General features: G+C 36.3%; 1 pseudogene; it reads left to right on the top strand.

The window, feature by feature from the left end:
* LOC112976561 overlaps positions 1 to 20405 on the top strand; it is a 38608-nt pseudogene that overhangs the window by 3628 nt on the left and 14575 nt on the right.

Below are 20405 nucleotides of genomic sequence, written 5' to 3'. Positions count from 1 at the left end.
GTGGCCTCACTGATGACAACAGTGGGATCTCCAGTGTAAATGGCTGTCTGCAATTTCACCTCAATGGTTGGCCTAAAATTCACCTTTAAGGTGTAAGTGCTGTGGTCGTGTTAGTTCTGGAAAAATACAGGTCATCGCTAGCTGAGATAACTAAGCATTGGCCAGTTTAGTGATTTGTAACCTGTATTCATTGCAGATTCTGAAAAATGTGCAATTCGCTTGCAGATTTCTGTGTAGCAAGTTTTAGTTCCTGACAAATATACTTACTTTCTATAAGCAAGGTCTTTCATGGGACTCTGAAAACTAATCCATGAACATCAGAGGGTCTTTAGACAACAGACTGAAAAATACTGGTTCAACTGATTTTTTTACACTGCGATTACAACTGGTACTCCTAAATCACATGGAATCATTTTGATAAGTTCACTGGTGAACTAAATATGGTTGTAGAGCCCTAGCTTTTATTACACATTTCAAATATTTTCTAGTTTTCTAGCATATTTTTTAAAATTGTGGCTCTTTGAACCTCTCTTAATCATACCTAACATCCTAATGGTGCCACTCTTTTCCTTGACTCATTAACAGATACATGTATTTGAAGTGAAGAACCTTTTGAACATTGAAAAATAATCATCTAGTAATACATTGAAAAGGATTTCTTGGGATTTACATGAATCCCTTGTTAAAATATACTAACTACTCTTCGCATACCGCTAAAACAGCCTGTAATTTATAAACAGATAATCCTCATCACCAAGAGAGATGATATTTCCTGAAAGCAATACTGTTGCCTTTGCAATGAATCAGATTTGGGCAATATGGCAGATAATTCAAAGGAATGTTAGAAGAGAAAAGTCATAAATCTCCTTAACAGACTATTTCTTTAAGTCTGAATTGAAGACTACCATCTTTTATTATACTGATTTCCAGTGTACATTAAAATATTCTTCTTTTAAAACAGCTGCTTGCTGACTAATGCTGTTTGCTCAATAGTCACAGTTGATTAGGAAAAAAATGTTTTGTTTTTATTAAAATGGAAAATCAAAAATACTTATTTCTCAGTGCTCCCCAGCTTTTCCTTTTGTTTACAATGAACTAAAAAAATTGTAAAATATTGGCAGCTGTTACGACCTCTGACTGCTGGATCCAGAAGCTCATTCCAAGAGATTTAAAAACTAGTATTCAGACATGAAAATGTTCCGGCATAATTGTGTAGCGTTCTTTGTGTATTCAGCTGCTTAAATAGCAATCTTTTGATCACCATAAAGAAAATAACCAACACTTGGGTTGAGTTTTTTCATTCAAGGGCAGTAAGAATGTTAATTAATTGGAAGATTATTTATGTTCACAATCTTGATGTGAAGTATTTGAAGGAACCCAGCACTTTTTCAGCAGCTGAAATCAGAAGACTTTCAGAGAATTACTAAGGAGCTAATACATTCTTTTAAAACACAGTTTTGACAATTATCCCTTCGAGCAGGAAAAGAGGGGTTGTTGTAATAAAATGAAAATGGCATTGTGGGTCTGTGTGAAGAATATCAAACTCATAACAGAGCCTTGTAAGTAGGCCAAAACTTTTTATTAATACATGAAATTTTAAAAACAGGGTGGAATCTCTCTGATGAGATATGGAATTGCTTTTGTCACCTTAATTAATTTGCCCCTATGTCTTGTAAATCATTTCATGCCACAAATTATTGATCAGGGACTGAGCTGGAAATGAACAATTCAGGCTGTGATTTAAAGGGAATTAATTCTTAATTAAGTTGGCTTACTTTGGATTTTCATCTTTAGGGAGAATAGGCTGCTAAGCATTCACAATACCTGCACTTTAGTTTAATATTAGAAAAAGCTTTCCTAAGAGATTAAGGCACTCCATACTTTAAGGAGATCAGAATGAAGTACCTGAATTTGAGGGTAAGGACTGGAATTCATATCAGTATATAGGGGTCTAGTGTCATCTACTAAGCGAGCTTCCGATTATCCCAGGAAGTGAGGCAAAATAGCAAGGTCAGAATTCTGTGTTTTTAAAGGAAGCTGGCATTTAATCCAGCAGTCTTCGCCTGATGATCTTCTTTCTGGTATATTTCTTTGATATGGCTTCTGTCAAGAATTTCCAATAAGAATAAGACCTTCCCTTCTTTGTCATCTAGTTGTAGTGTCTTCTGGGTCCTTATCAATAACAATATTGAATGTTATTTTTGAATAATTCTGGAACTAAAAATATTTTTCCACAGTTCAGCTTCTTTACATATTGTGGTCCTTTTCCTTTGTCTTACTTGTTATTTATGCTATCCTTTTCCTGTGTTATTTGTTCACAAATGGATATGTGTTTTCACATTGCTTTTTTAACACAGTTTGGAAACTACATTAGTCTAGCCAGTTAGCAGGAAGGGAATCTTCATTATATATTTCTAGGGACTGCATCATTAATAATAATCATTTTATATAAATGGAATAGGTGCTGAAAAATATGTCCAGGTAATATGCAGATATTCAGAAAACTACTTGAATCATCCAAGTCAAAATGTTTTGTCTGAATTACTTGGATTATGACAGAGCATTATGAGGAAGCTATATAAAGGTTTTTAAATACCTAAATATTGAAATGGCTGCCAAATAGTTTCTTCACAAATGTCTAGGTGTTTAACTTTCACTGTTTGGAAATCTGGCTCTTAATTACTCATTGTTGCAGGAGTTTTGCTTAGAGTTCCTTAAAAACAATTAAACTTCTAAGCTGAGCTGCTTTTAAATTAAAACCAAAAATTTCAATGAAAAAAAAATGATTTTTTTTTGCTGAGAAGTAATTTGGAAATCTTAGTTTTGCCAGTGCTTGCCCTTCATGAATGAAAAGGAAATCATAGCAAAACATCAAGAGCACTGTGTTTTAGAATGCATAACGGTAGGCAGTTCTCTTTTGTGATTCCGAAGAGACAGGGCAAATTTGTTAGTGGTTTTAAGTCAACCTGCCTCCTTAGGCACCAGTTAGAAAGAGCTTAAAGATGGGGTGCAGAGAGAAAGGGAGAGGTGGTATTTTAGGCTGGCAACACTTGTCACCACATTCCTATGTGCACTTCATTCATGTACTTGAAGTCATTTGATGGATTCTTTTAAACGATTTGGGATATAACTACTTAATGTGAAATACATTATGTAGAGAATGTCATTAAACAAGTAGATGAGAGAGACAAACATAGAAATGTTGCTGGAAAGACTAGATAGGATTACTGAGTAACACACTTCCTAGTGGCAACTCATACATACTTTGGCAAGAAAATGCATTTGTTATGAAATAACATCAGGGAAAATAAACTGATTGCATGGCTAAGGATGTAGAAGGCATCCTTGCAAATGGTAATGTTTCAGATTCATTCAAAGCCAGTCATATTACAGGAAAGTAAATTTCTGTATAGCTACCACAGCACAATTTCATGGAAAGAATTTACAATGTAATTGATTTTAAAGGACTATAAATCTGTACTGGAATTGCTTCTTTTATAGGGACTAACTTCTAGGGTTTGTGTGAGTTGTTACAGTATATCATGTAATCTCACCTACTATATAGTCTGTGAGTCTTCTCTTGGGTTTTACTCTGTTCTGTGATTTAGAAGCAACCAGAAACCAGGTCATTAGTATACAGATAATGAGTCTGGTGGGTTTATGCAAGGTAGTAAACAATGTTTGTTTGGCATATACAGATGTCCCACACTTGGGACATTTGTGATCAGTTTACTCAAATTGAGCCGATGTGATTTTTCTATAATATTAATGCTTCAATTATGTTTAAGCAGAAGTGAATTGCTATTTGAAAGAGTTGTAAGGATTTACCAGTCTTGAAGATTTATTGCTCCAATGCATGATAACTAATAGTTAGACCATATGATGGGAAAGAAGTTAGAAGTGTGGATAATGATCCTGCTAATTTGTGGTTACTGATGAATTTCTCTGACTGCTAAACCAAATAAAACTGTATAATTGAAGGATAATAGCAACTGTCCTAACTACACAAAAAATCTAGGCTCTTAAGTATTTGTAATGCCTCTGTTTTCATCAGCAACTAGAAAATGGTCGGGTAAATCCAAGAGCCACCTTATTTCATCCATGTGAATATTGATTCCAGTTTGGCTGGTTGATAGACTCTTACTTCCTAATCTTGCCAAAGGCCAAAGGTTTGACAAGAAACAATAAGCCATACAGCATGTGCTGAGAGCCAGTGAATTTGGCACATTTTGGGTCAGGCTGTATAGTGAACATCTAAGTGTAGAATGACTCCAAGCAGCTTTTTTTTTAAGATTCATTTTAGATTTGCAGAAAATCGCATTTTATTTACTATTCTCTTTTGAGGGCTCTTTCAAAAATGGAATCTCCATTTTTACCACTGCAACAATGTGAAATTCATTGCCTTTTTATCTGTGTTAGCAAGATTAAGGGGGAAGCTGTTGTTTCTTCAGTATATTTCAAAATTACTCACTGTTTCTACCTGACAACTCGATGTATTTTAGTATTTTATTTGATTAATTGTTTAAGCTATGTGCAGAAGACAGGAAATGAAGCATCATGGTCAGTGCTCTTGATTTTTTTGCAATGGTTGTGATGTCATGTTTTGCTATATGTTTCTTACTCTTGTAGTTATGGAAAAAAGTCAAGAAATGTGATTCGGAAGGCTGACAGGAATAGAAGACATCAGGGAGACGCAAAATATAGGCACACCATGATTTTAAGACAGTCTTACCATTTCTTGTGGTCTAGCTCATAACTTTGTCAGCCTGAGGATTGCTGAATATACAAAACCAAGCCTAACATAGGAGGTGGTTTGATTCTGCATGTGAATTACAGTTAGCGTTACCAAATATATTCCTTTAATGGAGTCCTTCTCTATTAAATGATTTAGTAAATGTAAGACTTTTAAAATTCTTTGGAAGACAAATCTACTGATGGCTATTTTTAAAGCTTAGTTAGACACATGGCAGATGAAAAGAAATGGACAAAGCTAAGAAAAAAATCAAGATCCTAACCATGACAATAAGAAAGTGAGCTTTGTTATCTTTTTGTGTTATTCTTTTTGCAATACATGCATGTTGTCCTCTGGACTGACAAAGTTTTTGTGTTTCCCTTTAGAGTGCATCTGTTCATTAATGTCTCTAGACAGAGGTAGTTTAGCTTTTAATTAAATACAATTTTCAGGTTTTTTAGCGTGTTAATGAGACAGCAAAATGAATTCACTGAAAGAGGAACAGATATCTAGGCCTTACAGCAGTGAAAGTTAGAGCCTCATTAGTAGCTAATTATGCAGAACATAGTATATAAATAAAGCTGTTATGGCATAAAAAAGCCTCAGTGCATTTCCTAATGACATAAAATGTTTCCAACTCTACTGTGTATGCTATAATGTCCTACTGAAGTAATTAATGGCATATTTAATAGTGACACAACTGGAATCACAATTGCTTTGCGGGTACAAGTTGAGGGCAAGGGAATGTAAAAAAGGCATTTGAGGAATAGATTATTTGTTCCCTAATAAATATGAGAATATCAGAAGTTATAGGAGGAACACATTGTTTATGCAGATGGTGGGGTAATGTCTCTTTCTGATGAGGGCAGAGTTTAACATTGTACTTTATTATTCATATTTTCCAAAAGTGAGCAGGGAGATACCAGAAGTCCAAACTGACACTTCCAAAAAGGGCTTATTAGTTCCCTGAGAGAACTGAGGTCTGTCTTCTGATAAATAAGAATATGTGTCTCAAGCTAAGCATAGAAAAACTGAATCATTCAGAAGGTGGAAAGCATTTTGGAAGTCTAGCTTTTAGATATAAAAATGGCAAGCAAGACCAGTAATACACACAAAGTGAAAAGGGGAGTATTTGTTTGACTACAAGGGCCCGCATAATTAAACAGACATATTCAAAATAATGATTTTATAATGAGTTAAATAATGTTTTTAATAAACCTAAGAATAAATACGATTTTTGCTCTGCCTAACAAGAACTGCATATGCAGCTTCACAACTAATTATTATTATTAAAAATAAACAGCATTATGCTGTCATAAGGTGATGCTTCACACTAAGAATAAAGCTGTGAACTGGAATAACTAACTGTGGCCGCTTAGATGCAATATGGTGAAAAACAGTGTCAATACCACAGCAGGAGTGGTGGCTAAAGGAGAATGTTACATTTGGGGAAACATACTGACTATGGAGCCTGTCTAGCACATCAGAGATAATTTGGAAATAAGTAGAAAAAATATTGTGAAAAGCTGGAAAGGGTGAGAAGGCAGATGAGGAGATGTTTATGCAAATAGTAAAGGCCTGTAAAATGATCTGAGCATTAGTCATGATGATTCAAGTTACTGTTACATTGACTAGGAACCACAGAGCCACAGAATCAATTAGATGTTTAAAAATACAAAAAGCTATTTCCTTGCTCAATTTGTTCAGCAGTCAACAAGTTCAGAGTTTGTTCTGGGAAATTATTTTGGTGTGATGACCAAATTAGAAACTGATGGATGTTTAGCTCTGAGTAAGTGAATTGAAATGCTTTCGTGATGAATTCTGTGCTTTATTTTTTATCTGTAACACTTGGTGAAATAACTTAAAATTATGGAAAATAAAGCTTCTGTTTTGGGAGGTAGCTAAAGAAGCTAATTAGGAATTGTGGAGGTTTTTTAGTTCATTATTGAAATTGATTTTGTATTCATAAAGAGATCTAGGTCGGCCACAGCTGAATACCTGAGAAATTTGTTATACACGTAATGGGTACAGTCAACTATCAATGCCAACTTTGCAGATAACCTACCGGTTTGCCTGATTCGTAACCTAACAAAGCTGCATATGTGTCTATGTCTGTGTCTGTGTCTTGATCATTCTCTCTGACCACCAAGTCCTGACTTTTCTGTTACTATGGTCAGCACAAATGCCAAGTTCCAGTTGTGATGATGCTCTTTCTAAAGAATGAATAGTGTTAGTACAAATTTGCTGAAGAATTTTGACATTTATAGTCAATCATACATGACACAATTGCACATAAAAGTCTGTAGCGCACTTCCATAATCAGTTTTCTTTACTGGGGACTCTAAAAGATGGTCTTTTACTTTGATCCTTTAACAAAGGGCTTGTCTTTTACTATATGGCTCTGGAAGCAAGTTACCTTGATGTTTGACTGGCTGTGGCTCTACAGCAGACTAGCTAACCTTCTGTGACTGCCTGTGATCACACTATAGACCACAGTAAGATAGCACAGTTCATCTTCATGGATACGTAAACTACTTTTCATATACTGAAGAAAAAGGGAATGCCTGAAGCATGGTGAACAGCTCATGCACTAGAAGTCTGTAATTTTAGCTTGAAGTGACCTGTTCATGTAGCCATATTAATAGTTGTTTCAGATGTGCTTGTGTGCAGTGTGGCAATGAATATATTACGTATTTGTTTGCCAGAAGTGTTCTAGTTGCCTTTAGGTTAATGTGTGGATGCACTGTCTTTGGCTGAGCAAAACACTAAATAGCAGTTTGTTCAGACTCTTGCTACTTGCCTTGTAAAATCCTTATATTTGCTGTGTTCAAAAAATAAAATTTCCTAGTCAATATTCTTCAATAGAAAACTGTAGGCTTTGTTACCAGATCAAATCAAGAGTTACCAGCATACAGCAATTTAGAGTTTGGCTGGTGACTCTGAAATTCAATATCTTGCTACCATTTTTAGCCAAGTGTTTTCAAATACTTTGTGTGAAGAGGTGCTACGTAATTATGTAGGCACCTATGTGTCTATGCTTAGTACAGGAGGAAAGCTGATGCCAAGGACACTTTCTGGTTCTGCTTTGCCTATCTCAGAAAGGCAAGCGTGTGCTGGTGTGCATCCTGAATCCAGCTCTGTTTAACCCCCATAGTCATCTTCCGGCCAGTCCATACAGTGTCTCTGGCAGTTGCTCTGCACGAACCAGACCCTGCACAATCTGCCTTTCATGGCTTCTGCACCTAAGCTGCTTAGGCTTCAATCCACAGCCATCTCCAACCTTCTGTCCCCTGTCTCTACAGCATGCTCTATCCCTATCCATCGTCCATGGTGTTAGACCTGGCCAAAATGCAACATTTTATGGTTTACAAGATGTTTTTTGTTATTGTTAGTTGGTTGAATCAGAACAGAACTAGAATTTGCATATATTACTTTTGCAAATCAGAGGTGAGGGTGGGGAAGGAAAGGGAAGGATTTGGAAATAACCTTTGCTATAGACCTGAGAAAACTTACCTAGAAATCCTGGCTTGACTGACTGTCTTTAAGCCATGGATACAGGAAGCAAAGGTCCAAGTCCAAGGAAGGATCCTACATGAGCGTATTTCTGGATTTTCAAAAAGTTTTTGAGATATTTCAGATTAATAATCAGGAGAGCAAGCATTTGACTCAGAAACTTTTCAGTTGGAAAGTATTTCTTACAGTGTTCCAGATGGATGCCTAATTTTTAGAAACCTGGAATCATGTTTTGTACTGTATAAACATGTTTTGAAAAATGTTATTAGAAAGGAAGCTTTGTTTAAAGTTGATATTAAATTAGAGAAATAGCAAATGCAAAGGAATATCGAAAACAGGAAATTGGTCAGAGTTTTGTGGGATTTTTATGTCACTAACTGGCTGTCTAGCAGAACATACAGAAAAAAAGAATTAAAACATCCTTCTTGTTTTGTGAAGAAAGCAGATGAGGAATGGAACATTTAAACTTCTTAAAATAGAACATAAGTAAAAGTGTGCCCAGTGGTGAATTTTTCAACAGAGAACACAGTGAATAGATACAAATCAAATGGAAACAGAGAAACTAAAAGTAGTGGATACAAGGGGCCCTGGGGTCCCTCTGTTACTAGGAAATCTACAATCCCCATCAGAATCTGTCACAGAACTTCTTAGATAATAAAACACAACTTCAAAGCTAACCAACACAAAGCCTTCACATTAGATCTCATCAGAGGGACATGTGAAAACAGATATTCTTTGGCTGAATTAATCCTTAGCACAGTAATTAGTTCATACTCTTTAAAAAAAAATTTTTTTTTTAATCTTGTGCTTCATATGTTTCTTATAAATTTCCCCTCCTGGATCCACTGTTTTCACCTTCTACATTTTTTATTTGCACCCAGCCATTAGATTTTATTAGAGCCCAGGGGCCTGGTCCATGCAGCAGGAGTATTCACAGGCATTGATATTGCCACTGGCTTAAATGGAGAGATAGTGATGGAAAATCACATGGTTAGGGACAGACTGACTGACCCTGTCAGAGAAGATGTGCAGAAGAAAAATATTCAGAAAGTGAGGAGTAGTAACAACCTCCACATGATGGCAGTACAGTCTCTGTATTCTGGGCACCTCCAGGAAAGACCATGTTCTTCTCCCAAGATGTTTGGGAATTGATGCCTCTTCCCTGCTAGAATAATGGTCTGAATAACACTCCCAGGCTTCACTCACCATCTGGTACATGTTTCTGTCCTCCTTTTTCAAGGACATGATGCCTGCGAGAATGTGCTCTTGCTAGTTCATTTGTACTTGAGACCCCTTCTCTCTTCTCCCACCCCCCAGTAACTTATCAGAGAATTTTCGCCAACTGAAGAGAAGATAGCTATCTACAAATTTCATGAAAATAGCAGCTGAGAAGTGGAGGAAAAGTCTGAATAACACTCTCACTGAAAGAAGGCATGATACAATTCAAAGCCCATCTATTCCAAGGGGCGCTGGACAACCGCATAGGTATTGCCATTAGCCAGCACCTTCCTGCTGCCTCTAGTCCCTCAAAGCTGTAAGGGATGCAGAGGTAGCTGGAGGCAACTAGAGGTGGGAAAGAAGGCAGCACAGGGAACATGGGAGGCAAGGAGACTCAAAAGCATCTCTCTCACCATGGGGAGACACAGGGAGGGGTATGGAGAAGGACTAGGAAAGAGAGGTCCCAGGGGTACTGCAGGGGGGAGGGAAGACCTCACAGGGGAACAGGCCAGGTGAAATTTATGCTGTTGGGGAGTATAACATACGGGGTTCAATAGCTGGATAACTATGCTATGCTAAATGGTAGACTAAATGATCAAATGATGCTTTCTGATTTTAAAATTGGTGTGTTTTCCTCTCCTGCACCGAACACTGTTCTTTTGGAAACCATTTTCTAGTTTGGTGTATGTATGACAAACTCTAAATTACTGTATGCATGACTATACTACACTGCAGGGAGACATAGGAGCAGAACTATGTAAATAAGAAGGAGCAATTTCCAAATTTGTTGCCTATTCCTGCTCTTCTTCATTAAGGCTTTCCACAGTTTGGTCACAAAGCAGGAAATACAGGATTTGAGTGGCCTGGAAAACTTCACTGAATCATTTATGCCAGAAACTGCTGATAAGTAGAAATAGCAACATTTTATTGAAAGTGTTCAGTTTTTTCACTTCTAATTGAAAATCTACTTCTCATGAGATTTTGAAACCTGTCTGCTTTCTTGCTGACTTACCTACACAGCCTGTTGGCTTTCTTCTGAGCGACAATCCTTTTGAGTTTGGGAGCCAGAGGTACTTTTCTGAGTGATACCAGAAGATCTGTAATCCTTCTTCTCATTAATGTCACACAATGTAGTTGTGTGTGGTCTGTGTCATATGCTAAGGTGTAGCTATAGGGCTGTGCTGCTGGCAAAATGCGGCTATTTCCAAGTGCTGCCTGTAGTAGTCTGTAGGAGAGCCAGGGTTTCCCAGCCCCTCATGTCTCTGGCAGCTGGCTGAGTTCATTGATCCCAGGATCTGGGATGTCTTGCTGACTATTGGACAAAACTGGCAAGTGCCTTTCTAGCTTTCCTGCTGTCCCATCACCAAGTACTTAATCTTGTTAACTAAATTCTGTTAGTTTCAGTGTTTTCATTCAATAAATAATAGCAATGAAACACATTGGAATCAAATCTAATTCAGTCAGTATGTTGCAAGGGTTTCCATGATCCCTTGTTCTGCCCAAAATTGGATTTCCTTGTCAACTTTACAGTATTATGACATAAATAGTCAACAGAAGTGATGACAACTGTTTTCTTTTTTGCCCTTCCAATTCAGAGGAGCATCTTCACAATTCCTAATTACATACGGTGTGAGGAGAATACTTTTCCCGTAGTCCTGGCTTGCCTTGTAGAGTATGAAAATACCTCTGAAGGCATTAGCATAGACTTGTATTACGAAATATGTACTGTTAAACTATTATACAGCTATTTAAATGTGATGCTTTGGAAACCTTTTGATACCAGTTTCTGTGGAGGTTTTGCTATTTTACTGCTTTCATTACCAAATAAATAATCTGTATAATATTGTCATTATTGATGTAAATTACTTCATGTATTTTGTTTCTGACAGAGCATTGATAGAATCAGCTAGTAGAGGAAAACTCTGTAGATTAATCTTGATTAGAAAATTTATGGATCAGAATGATCTGGGTGATTGTAATGTGGTGGGGCAAATCTTTTTGTCTTTATTTATGTGAATACTTTCTAATTGAAAGCCCTTCCTAGGATGTAATTAGAAGGATTTCTATTTCTTCATTAATTCATTTATTTATTAAGAAAAATATCATTCTGTTACAAGGTCATGAAAAGTATTGAATTAATTCTACACGAATCATTACTAATGATGGAAAAATGAAGATTCTAGAAGAATGGTATGCAGTTTAGCTCAGTGTATTGCTTTTAAAGTGTAAGTTTGATAATGTGATGAAAGAACCAAACTGGATACCTTTGCAAAGACAGATACAGGAAATGATCTTTTTTTCAGCAGCATGCATAGAATATCTCATATTTAATTCTATATTAACATATGTAAGTGATTCAAAAATACTGTCATACAAGTCAGATTTAGAAGAAATGTTAACATGTATAATATATCTCAGTATTCTCAGTATTAGGGATTATTTCTGTTTTTGTTTACTGTGTACTTTCAGCTTGTTAAAAAAAGCATTTTCGTTACTGTGAAGTAGAGATTTGTTTAGAAAGCTAGCTATATCAAAAGATTAATACAGATCTTGTTGTCAAACTGTTACGTCATGAACACATGAGTTGAAGTCAATGGAATATGCTTCTGCAAGAATGCCTATACCTGAAAGGTTTACTCATGTACCCTCTTTTGTAATTGTATATATATGTAAAGATACGTAAGCAGAACTAAAATAACATTTCCTAGATGCTGTTTGTAGGAGAAATACAGCATTTTTCATTAGGATTATTTCATTTAAAATGCTTTCTCATTCGTAAAGCATGCTTTCTCATTCATAGGCACTGCTTGAAACTCAGAATTCATTAAGAAGTCAAATTAGAAACTTCAGTTCAATCTGGGAATTTCAGGAAAGTTCTATCACACAAGTAAGATCACATAAAAACATATAAACTATAATTTCCCCTTTCAACAAAATTGCTTATTCAGCTCAACCAGAAAAAGTAGAATGATTGCACAAATATATATGATCTTCAAGTTGTTCCTTTACTTGGGGAATTTCATGCAGACTCCTTTATAGTTCGATCTAAACTGTTCTCACAACTTTAAAATATATGAACACCTTTTAAAACTAAATTAAAGAAACACAAAATAAGTCTGTTAATTTGTCTCCACAACATTTTGGCAGGAAGTTCTTTGATGTTCTTATTTGTCCTACCAAAGGAATCCCCAAAATTTGTTGACAGTAATACTATATCCATTGCATAGTGGAGTAAACACAAAGAAATCATTGGGAAGCCTCCATATATAAGGAAAATCATCTAAAAATAGTGATATAAAATCATTTTTTCCTTTAATTTTTCTCTGCAGTCATGGAGATTTTGTGCTTTTCTCTTGGCTTCATTTTAACTTCAGTGATGAGGTATCTAAATCTGTTTCACTTGTGAGTCATGTAAAAAAACTGGCCAGAATATTAAGAACTTCTTGAGACTATGACTTCAGAAATGGAGAAAACATTTCAAAATATGAAAGGTGAAGTAAAAGTTAGCTAGTCGGATTGTGCCTGCAAAAGCAGGGATATGTAAATTGGGTTGTAAGAACAGAAAGGGTTGCCATGCAAGCACCACTCAAAGAGCAATATGCTAGCTATATGCCAGACAGCCAGCATGCTCCACTGAATGCCATTACACTGCTGCCTTTTGAGAAGAGTATTGTATCTGAATCACAGAATTTAATTCAGAAGGATCATTTGTCTCTCACAGAGAGACATTGGCTTTCAGGGAGGCTGCAGCCTCCATCCGCACTGAGTTCCCAACAAAGTGTTATGAAGCAGGCTGTTTTGGAAACGTGGTTTCTGACTCACAAAGAATAGGCTTTCACAGGTCAGCTGGTTAAAAATAACTTTCTGCAGTGCAAAGAAGCTTGACCATGCCTGCCTAAATTCAGAGGGTGCTGCAGCCCTGCCCACAGGTGAGTTGATGTCTTCCTTCCCTGTGCAGCAGTGCTGCCTCTGCCATTGAGGGAGGAGGGGAGCAGAAGAATTTGCCTCCCCAGCAGTAAGGTCCCACCAGCTCTGTGTAATCCAGACCAATATACCTTCTCTCTGAGCATAGGAAATACACAGGAAATCCATTTAATCCAGTTTTGGACAGTCTCAGCATGTCATAAGAAAGGAAAGAAAATAAAACTTTCTATCATACCTGGTCTATTAGGCAAAATATTACAGAATGCAAAAGAGGCTGGAATTTCCTGCCCACTCTAGCAAGTAATAAGTTTGTGCCTTGATGCATAAAGGCTGAGGTCCCTTGTAACTTTCTCACTTGTCCACTGGAGTAATAGCTGGTATTTTCATTCCTCAAAATATCTTGTTCTTTTAGAAATGATGCTTAGTACTGCTTCAGTAATCACCTGAAGATAAAAAACACGCTGTGGAAAATACACATTCTGTTACATCTGCATTATTTCATTTAGTTCACCTTTTGAAATGTCCTTATCCTCTCCCAGTTGGTTCTCCCTGTGCCGATGTTTTGCATGTCTGTTATTCCTCACTGCAGCAGGATAATAAAATCATTTGCCAGTTCTTCTTACTTTTGATCAATTTATTCTCCATCTCTGAATCTTTTCTACCTTGATGACTGTATACCCGTATTGTGCTCAGACAGACATGGAAAATGAAGTTATGTTACTGGTGTAGTGGCCGAAACTGAATTCAGTTATCATTGTGAGCAGTCACAATTAATTTATAAGTTTTTTACTATTGATACAAACAAACATGCTCCTAGCTCATCCTTAGATCTCTGTGCAAGTGATATCCTTCAGCTATTGATATTTCTATTGATTTTACATGTCTGTGGTATGTATATGAAATTTCATTTGCTGCAGCTACCATTATATGAAATCCACTGGTGTTTTGTCTAGGTGGGAATTAGAGTTTGGGGGAGGGGGGGTTGGTTTTTTTTGGATCTTTCAGGATCCTGCAGTTTTTACTAGCCTAAATAATGTCTCTGGAGCGTTTATTGAGTCATTACTGAGAAAGTCTTTCAGGTTTCATAAATCAAAAGATATTAGTCACTACGTTAAACTCCTGAGCAATCATAACATTATTCATGATAGATCATAAATTTGTGTATTACACTTTTTTTGCTTGTTTTGTTGTTGTTGTTAAATCTATGAAAACACTTCTCTCTTTATTCGTGATGACTCAGTGACAATAGTGGAGCTATGACATAGCTCACCTGGATTTGGAGATCTGGTGATCAGTTTCTATATGGGTCTGAGTGAATCACATCAGACAAATGCATGTTTTTTACAGTGTTGGTTTTGGCAGTAATGTAGGGCTGAATTGATCCATTGAGGTGAAGGTTAGGCAAGCTATCTAAGAGAAGTCAGATGTGTCACACAATTCCCTGCACTAAGAGGAAGGAAATCTGTAGCACTTGCATAAATGTAGCCCATTTTCTGCACTTTCTGGCTAGAATATAGTTAAGATTGCCAGCATACAGCTTCTCTCCACTATTCATGGGTGAATTGCACACAAAAAGCATAGTATGAAACCAATATAAAGACAAATGCCCACGCTGTAGTCATAGTTGGACACGTGTAATTCCCATTAAGTCAATGGAGAGGTCTTTTGCTTCAATGACCGTATGTGGTTGATGTTTAAAGATGAATGCCAATTAGACATTCATAGCTAGCTAGGTGGTTTACAGATGTTCACCTGCAATTTCAATTCCTTATCTAAGGAGCAGAATTATATTTGTTAGACAATTAATTAAACATTATGATTATGTTTATTTAAGTAAAGATGATGAAATAAATTTGAAATGGCTAAAAGATAGCCCAGGAAATATAAAAGAAGTAGTTAGAGCTTAAACTTGTATATCAATACACAAGTTAGACGTATTGATTTTGAGAAGTATAGGACATCTAGTTCAAAAGGAACTATATATATATATGTCCTATATATAGGACATATAGTTCAAAAGTACTGAACAACGAGCACTAACAATACATCATCTTTTGAAAAATCCAGGCTTTGCTTAAATCTGGCCCAAAATATTTATTCTTCAAAATTTCCCTGCTTTTAAAAAAATTTAAAAATCAGTATTTTTTTAAAAAACTTAAAATATTCTTCTTTCCTGTCATTTTTCCCTTTCTCTGTGAAATAAGCAGAAAAATGTAACAGCTGGTGGAGAAGAAATTATCATGTTGTATGTGTTATCTTTTGTTATTTATAAGGAAAAAATATGAAAAGTTAAAGTGAGTGACAATGCCATGGTTCGGCTGGGTAAGCGAAGTATTTTTCTGATCCGACATGAGTAGAAATAAAGGTTTCTAATTGAAATGCCATTGATTTATGTGGCTTGTAGAAATTTTGATATAGTCCATGCTGACTTTGTCTCTGTTTTGCAGGCACTGAGGAGGAAGATGAAGGGCAATGACCTGTTTTGGACATTGACAGAGAGCTTCTGGTGGTTTCACCATACGTGGAGTCACATGCAGGCTCATCTCTTCCACAATGAGTTGTCACTGGTGGAGTAGATGATCCTCAGCAAAGAATTTGATTTAGTGAGTCTCTGAGTTTTAATGTCATTTATGCTGCAGCAAGGTTGCAACAGTGTGTATTTCACAGCAGTGCTGCAATTTTCACATGCAATTCATGTATGTGCTGAAATGATCAAAACTCTGTGTGCCAGATAAAAGGAGTGTTTTTTTCTTTCACATTCAGAATTTTCTTGGAATCTCAGTAATATATGATCCAATAGCAATAAATAGGATGTAGGAGTTAGTAATGGTTACAGAACATTTAACTTTCTTTTTTATTAAAAATAAATAAATAGACTGTCTCAGAGTGGTGGATGATTCAAAAAAGTTAATGAACTTCTGTGCCTTTCACTTCAATGCTACAGGAACAAATCTGTTTAAACATGCTGGTGAGTCAGCCTCCTGGTTTTTCTCCGAGATGAGATGAAATGGTGTCTCTAGACCTGTTTTCCTGGACAGAACATAGTAGTAAAACATACATTTCCTACTAATTGATAGTTTGGTGAAAAAAATTCTCAAAGGAAAACCTAATTGGATAAGCCAAAACCTAGTACCCAGTGTCACAGAGCCCTTCTTATGGCATACATGCTGGCTAATGTCCACCCTAGCTGTTACCACATCTCTAATTGCAAGATAGATCTGTCCTAGGCCCTTGATTATATATATATTTTTCCTACATTTATTAAAAAAGTACACATGGCCACAAATTCCAGTTGAGACTTAACTGTGCTGTTGTATGAAAAACCATCAGTAACATATTGTAATAAAGATTCTGTCTAGAAATTATTTGAATTTAATTGAGGCAGTAGTTGGAAGTGTGTTTTTACTTGTAGCTACAGAGAATTTTGAAACAGGATTGTTCCATTTATCATGTACGTAGGTGATGATCCTGATAAAAAGGAATGATATCTATGAGAGAGTTTTCTTACCTGAGTTACTTCATCAATAGAAAAAAATTATTTATGCAGAAGAGATAAAGAAAAGATAGGGCAGCTTGCAAGATTTAACATATTTTCTTTACCCAGGTGCAACAATATGAAGACATTACTCATATTTTTTTGTGAATATTAACATTTTTATGTAAGTGCTAAAGATACCGAAGAATCCATGCTCAGGGCTGCTATTTTAGTTATCAAGAACTACTTTCTAGAGCAGAAGTGGATCATTTGTCCTCCTTTTTACCAGTTAAATCTAGAGTAAGTCCCTTGCTGTAATGTAGATCAAAGCGGACTCATCTGCCAGGAGCTGGAAAACATGGACAAATAGTGCATGTATAATATGAATGAGTGTTTTGTACATTTTGATAACAGGAATTGCTTAGCTGGCAAGAATTGGGATTGTAAAATATGCCTACTCTAGCTGTCGTAGTGAATGATTGGTATTCTTGTTTGATAGATATTAATATGATCCTTCTCATTCAAACTTTTATTACTTCTGGCGTTATTATTCAAATTAAATATTCTAAGAATCAGTGCAAAAACAGTTAATGCTGTAAAAGTACTCCTTTTTGCTTGAGATAAACCAGGCTGTTTATGAGGTTTTTTTTCAGAAGCTAAGCTTTTAGTTTGTACAAATACTCATCTGTATATTTTGATTTTAAAAGTACCTTGAAGAAAAAAAAGTTTGAATTGTGCCATCTTGTCTAAAGTCAAAATGCTAGGCTCACCAAATGTTCCTAGATAAATAATACTTATACAAAATAATTACTAGTATTGTACATTCACCTGTACTGGATTGCCTTGTGAGTGGAAGAACCTTTTTAAAATAATAAATCATTTGGCAGCGACTACAAAATGCAGATTGCGATTTCACTTTAATTCCTTTCCTTTTTATTAACACCATTGTCAATACTCTTTCCCAAAACTATTTCAGTGCTTATTTAAATTTTTAATGCTTGGCTGATGGAGTGGGCTCATTCAATCTGATTTGCATTACCAGAAAGACCTGGCACATATTTGGGTTAGTTCATATTCCTTTCCTTTTCTCTTTGGTTTGGAATCCATTAGGGTTGATTTTGAGAAAAAGTCAGACTCCAACAAAATGTTTTGACATTGAAATGTCCTCTGTCATTATCATTAGTGCCTGTTCTGGTAAACATTGCTGCCTTAGGATTTTCTGTTATCAGTGCCTCAATGTGAAGATATGTACTGTACAAACTCAACCATATCTTGCAAGGGACATGATGTGAAAGCAGATTGGCATTGTCATAGCTGCCATATTACACTATGCATATATTTATTTCTAACTTAGCTAAGTTTGGGTTACAGTGGTTCAGTTAAGAAAGACAAGGATGGAAGAAAAATCATTGAAAGAGGGTGGAAAAATGAACAGGTCAGAAGAAGAAAAAAGCAATGAAGGGAAGATCTATAGTGTATCTGGGACCTATCAGCATGTTTGATGATTGAAGTACTTAGAAGAAGGTTATAGTCTAGAATATTGCATACTGTTTCCTGCTTATCCCTTTGATGCAAACTCATCCAGGATGAAGGAAGGCTCAGAGTTACCTTATCTTAAGTTAGCGTTTTTTTCCACTTAGTGTCTGAAAAAGTTGAGCTGTTGCGATTGAGATACTCAGACCAGAAATTGTATTTCCTAGAATAATACAGTGAGTAAAGGAGATCAGCAAAATTGGGGAGCTTATGATCATATATGCAATATATTAAGCAAATTTTAAAAACCCTTTTATTTCATCACTGAAATGCAGAAATTGCCTGTTACCTTACCTTTGACTAGTGCAGATTAAACCTCTGTGTTTGCCCCCAGAACACCTGATCTTGGTGTCTTTAGTGTGTATTAATCCCTTCTAACTTTAGGTATTTATCTGAAAATGCAAATACTAGGACTTTATTATTCTTTACAGCCAATAGATAGATAGGGAGAGTGATTTGCTAAGAACAATTGGTAACTAAGCTGAAATGTCCACTGATTGTCCTGCTTATTTGCACTGACTATATTGAGAGCCTGTCGCTATGTCTTCTCTATAAAGGCACCTATCCATGTTTGTGACTGTCAGACCCCAAGCCAAGTGGTGCCAAACCATCCAGAACAGGTCTAGCCACTTCTGAAGCAGACTAGCCACATGCACGCTGCAGAGCACCAGAATAATGTAAGGGTTATTTTGCAGCACACCAGAGTGGTTGTTTCATAGTGTGATGACGTGGCTTCATCTTGCATGCCATAAAATGTGTCATCAGAGCATGTGGTAATGTTGGATTGCACACAAACTGCTGGAGTAATGTTGGAGAGCTGCATGGAGCGGTTCTGGTAGGAACATCAGTCCTGGCCTTACCCATACTGCTTGAGTGGGAGTCCCTGGAGTGAACTATTCCTAGAACTGCACTTTGATTTCATCTCACAGTGGGCTAATTGGCTGAGTCCAAAAGAGAGCCCAGCAGCAGACTAATGCATGTTGAGTAGGTGATGAACACACCAAAATGTGGGAGCAAACTGCGAGCCAAGTTACCTGAAGGTGCTTGATAATCAGGCTTTAGGAATGAATTTGTGATTTTAGGAATGGATTTGTGATGTAATTAAGTGGTTTGGGGACCTGCATTTCATCTACCTGTATTCAAGAAGTGTCCTACTGAGTACATGTTCCTAAAGTTCTTCAGCCAGATTTGGATCTTCATGACATGCAACTTTGGCAATTCTTTCTTTTTAAAAAAAGATGGCTATAATTGCTTTACATTAAATAGTCCTGAAGAAAATATAAGAGTCTATCTTGCTGGCATAGGCTGAAATCCCAGAATTTCCCTCAGAGAATGTATTTTTTCTTGGCCTTTGATTCTTTTTATGGCCCTGTGAATGTTAAATAGTTTTCTTCACAGTGGTATCCATTCAACAAGGTGGAGAGTCTCTCTCACACAGATCAGACATACCCATGGTCAGAACGCTTTCCTGAGAGGTAAACTTACCAGATCTTCCTGAGCTCAAAACCAGTCAATGTTTGACCAGCTCTTTTTCTTGCTCTTTGTGGGGAGACGTGCTGTGCTTGTGCACCATGAACCAGTCAAGCTGGACTTGCAGTGGTTAAAGTTGCCTTCCAGTCCAGACATCTGACCTGAAAGCTATGCCATATTAGGCATTTATCAAGTCTACAGGAGAAGGTACTTGAGAGTATAAACTCCTCAGATTTGAATGTTCTCAGTTCAGGGATATTATTATTACATTTATTATATAAATTGCATTATTATTAGTTATACTGTTGCATAAAAACAAGTCACCATTGTCATTAGCATGAGAACATAATCACAATAAACTTTTAATAAACATAATACAGCCCTCTTCAGTTCTCTGAAAAAGGTGTAAACCTTTGATTTCAGAGTTCCAGGATATGGTTCCCAAGTGGGCTTGCAACTTAAGCTTCAGAGTATGATAGTTTTAGAAATATTCCTCTTTTTAATTCCTGCAGTAATTTTTTTCCTAATACTGTCATCTGA

Source organism: Apteryx rowi, unplaced genomic scaffold, assembly GCF_003343035.1.
Source record: "Apteryx rowi isolate R43461 unplaced genomic scaffold, aptRow1 scaffold_746, whole genome shotgun sequence".
NCBI classification, from domain to species: Eukaryota; Metazoa; Chordata; class Aves; order Apterygiformes; family Apterygidae; genus Apteryx; species Apteryx rowi.
This window is presented reverse-complemented; position numbering and strand designations above follow the sequence as displayed.